The following is a 4,393-nucleotide window of genomic DNA, read 5'->3' as shown; positions in this document are numbered from 1 at the left end:
GACAGAATAGGAATGTAAGTTTGTAACTTACGAAACACTTCCTTAAGCTTCTTGGCATAGGCTTTCACATTCTCATGGGGTCTTGTCGTGTTACATTCAAAACACGCAACCAGTATTGGCCACCTCTTTCAGCGGTATATTCTCCTCAAAAAGCTGCATAAAATTGGTTGATTGTGGTTATGGTTCCAGTCTCTATGCTATGATACCATACTGCAGCCCTTCCTTTTAATGTCATGTTAAAGAACATCATAAGATGTCCCTCATCTTGGATGCGGTAATTAAACATTAATCTTTGGAATTCACAAATGTGAAACTCCGCATCTTCTTCGGCTAACCCATTAAAAATGGGCAAAGGCACTCCTAACGCTGGCGAATCCGATGTCCTTGCAAGAATTGCAATGGGTTGTGCCATGACGAGAATCGAATTTACAATACGAGTTTGGACTGATGGAATCACACCCCCACTTGAAGTGGGTTGACTTGGTGGAAGAGAGAAAGAACTTGCGCTTCCTCCTACACCTAAAGGACTATGTGCAGCAGTTGGGTTACTAAGACCACTGCCTCTTATGCATATCGGGCTACTCCTTTGAGGACAATAGCGACTTACAATCTCCAACCGCCGTCTAGTCCTCTCAGCATGTTCTGCTTTTTGTATTTCGGCTTGACGGTCCTTGTCAGAGGACATAAACCAACTTTCTGGTCCCTAAAAACCCTAGATTCGAGAACCACCACTTGTTGGTAGCTCCCGGCAGACGCACCACTGATGGGACCTCAAATGGTCTGGCACTCGCTATGGCACTAACCAGACCTCATGCTCATAACAGACAAACACACCCACATGACCTCGCGGGCCAGGAGCATCCATCTTCTGCTAAAGGAGGAACTGTCCTAAGGTCTACTCTGTGCGTTTATAGTTTTATAGTCCAACGTTTCCCTTTCTATAAACTCCTCAGAGGGAGAACCCACACACATTGGCAATAAATACCACAATAATCACATACATGGGAGGCAACCTCTCGGTGGAATCACCATGGCACCACTGCAGCTTTCCTACATCACAGGGATTGGCCCCTTCATGCATTGCTCAACATATAAAACAAACGAACAAACTCCCCTCTTTCACTTCGAAAGTATTTCAGGAGATACCATGTGTCCTTACCAAATAATCCCCCAAGAAACAAACATCTATCCTACGGCTTAGGGTGCCTTTCCACACTCAAGCATGGGTCATTGTCATTGAAAAAAGGTGCTATGCATCCAGGCCTCTTTATTCCGATACCATGGTTGACATGCACATGCAAAATGAATGATCCTAAAGTGCTCAAACATAATTTTCAATCAAACACATGTTTTGCACAACTAGGCTTTCCAATGCTTATTCCCTAACTCGTTGCGGTGATGTAAGGATAGCATCGAGACAACACTCGTGCTACTATCCTCTTAATTAAAGTACAACGAACTCTATGTCATGATATGCATCAGAAAATTAGCAACAATCAACACGCAAATCACACCATTCAAACCTCCTACCCCCCCTACGTTTAGGGATTGCTTTCGTTGCATAGGTGTAGAGGTTTATTTTGTCATGTTTTGATGTATAAAAAGTGATAAATCACAAACTCTGACAAGGAGATAGGGCAATCTGAGGCTAAACCTCATGCTCTGCCACTATCACACATCCACAAACAATCATTATATTTTTTCTTATTTTTGTAAGACGTTTTTCTATTTTTTCCCTTATTTTCTCTATTTTCTTGATTTATTTGGCAGTAAAATATACTATTTTTTGTTTACATTCAATTTATCTTCCATTTTTTCCCCATGGGAACACCTTTCACCCACCCGAAATGGAAAAACTATTATTTTACCGCTTAAAAACTGCATTTCAGATTTACGAGAATTAAATAGATAATGTAAATCATTACGAAATCAAAATTTTATGATAAACAGCAATTAATCATGATGCAACCAGTACACAAACAAATTTTCATCCAATGGGAACATAATTATCATAATAAACTATCAAAAATCCTTCATTTTCTTCATAAAAATGGTCATACCGTGTTTTTACAAAACCCGAGACACCTTAAATGATTGCATAACCAGCAACGGAGCCTCCATTGCTCAATCCAATGCTGTACATCAATCTTCAGCATCTCCATCAATCCCCATTACCATTTCCTTCATTCTTCTTCCCGGTTCCTCCTTCAAGATGGTGCACATGAACAACCCATAGGGAAGAGAGAGAGGGAGGAGAGAGAAATACTAGAGTCTGATCTCTTCATCCGAACAGCCATATCTCACGTGAAGACCGGCGATAGAATCAGCCAAGAGAGAGAAGTTGAGGCCCAATGTCGGTTGCATGGGTTGGTTTCAGCCCGACATCAAGATCCATAAGGGGGAGGACGCATTTTTCGACACCTGCTTCACGCCATCTCTCCACGTTTTTTCCACGCCATCTTCTTCAAAAATGAGGGAGAGGGGGGTTAAAGGTCCCAAAGGGCACCCCCCCCTTTGGCCTTAAATTTGTCCATCTTTTCAAATCTTGGCCAATTTTTGGCCTCTTCCTCGTCCGGACTCCGTTTCGGCCTCTAAAAAATCTTGCGCGTCCGTCTCAACATCCCACACTGACTGGAAGCTCCCAACATCCCGCACGGCAATCAAAAAAATTATCAAAAATCCATAAGTGTCACTCGGCGCCTTTTTAAAGCCGTCTTTCACTTGGTGCTTAAAATCGTCCTAGCTGCAGCCGCCGCCTTTGATGTCAAATATTTTTCCCCTAAATTCTGGATTTTTTGGCAAATTTTAGGCATATCCTGGGCTCAAAACTCCGCTCTCATTGGCGACCACGGGATAGGGTGACTCAGCCCGTCGAATCCCACAACAAATCTGCATAAAATAACCAAAGGAAGCATCAAGCTCGTATAAAATAGATACATACTAAAACACAGCACAATACGCACCCTACCCCCTAACAAAACCAAGGCATGAAATCCACAAGGAGTAGGCCTAGCATAATCTCACAGAAGGTCCAAAGCTAGTCACTAACCATCTGCTCCAACACGGTCAAACTAAAAAGAACTATCAAAGAGATTGCCTTAAGTGGTGGTCTGAACTACCTACCTAACTAAGGACAACACAACCAGGAGCTCCTACTAGATGAGGACTCCTATACCTTGATCAAGAAGTATTTCTATTAGCACATTTCTTCTTTTAGGTTTTATTCTTCCATACTCGGGCATGTAAAAAGGAAGGACCTAAGGCCGATGGCCTGTTCTCCTTGGGTCATTACGCTCAGCTCCCTCCTTTTTACATGCCCGAGTATGGAAGAATAAAAACCTAAAAGAAGAAATGTGCTAACAGAAATACTTCTTGATCAGGCTATAGGAGTCCTGTCTAGTAGGAGCTCCTGGTTGTGTTGTCCTTAGTTAGGTAGGTAGTTCAGACCACCACTCAGGGTGACCTCTTTGATAGTTTTTTTTAGTTTGGCTGTGTTGGAGCACTCGGTTAGTGACTAGCTTCGGACCTTCTATCAGATTATGCTAGGCCTACTCCTTGTGGATTTCATGCCTTGGTTTTGTCAGGGGGTGGGGTGCGCATTGTGCTGTGTTTTAATATGTATCTAGTTTGTATGAGCTTGATGCTTCCTTTGCTTGTTTTGTACAAATCTGTTGTGGGATTCGACGGGCTGAGTCGCCCTATCCTATGGTCGCCAATGAGAGCGGAGTTTTGAGCTCGGGATGTGCCTAAAATTTACCAAAAAATCCAGAATTTAGGGAAGAAATATTCGACATCAAAGGCGGCGGCTGCAACTAGGACGATTTTAAGCACCAAGTAAAAGACGGCTTTTAAAAGGTGCCCGAGCGACAGGTGGATTTTTGATAATTTTTCCAACTGCCTGTGGGATGCTGGGAGCTGCCAGTCAGTGTGGGATGCCGAGACGGACGCGCAGGATTTTTCAGAGGCTGAAATGGAGTCCGGACGAGGAAGAGGCCAAAAATTGGCCAAGATTTGAAAAGGTGAACAAATTTAAGGCCAAAGGGGGGGGTGCCCTTTGGGACCTTTAATGCCCCCCCCCCCCCCCCCACCCCCCCTCATTTTTGAAGAAGATGGCATGGAAAAAATGTGGAAAGATGGCGTGAAGCAGGCGCCAAAAAATGCGCCCTCCCCCTCATGGATCTTGATGTCGGGCTGAAAGTAACCCATGCAACCGACATTATGAACCTCTACACCTATGCAACGAAAGTAATACCTAAACGTAGGGGGTTGAGAGGTTTGAATGGTGTGATTTGGGTGTTGATTGTTGCTGATTTTTTTATGCATATCATGACATAGAGTTCGTCATACTTTAATTAAGAGGATAGTAGCACGAGTATTGTCTTGGTGCTATCCT

The sequence above is a fragment of the Lygodium microphyllum genome, chromosome 18, assembly GCF_053477565.2.
Source record: "Lygodium microphyllum isolate KBCC chromosome 18, Lygodium_microphyllum_v1.1.10, whole genome shotgun sequence".
Classification (NCBI taxonomy): Eukaryota; Viridiplantae; Streptophyta; class Polypodiopsida; order Schizaeales; family Lygodiaceae; genus Lygodium; species Lygodium microphyllum.
The sequence above is the reverse complement of the archived record's forward strand: the minus strand, read 5'-3'. Positions refer to the sequence as shown.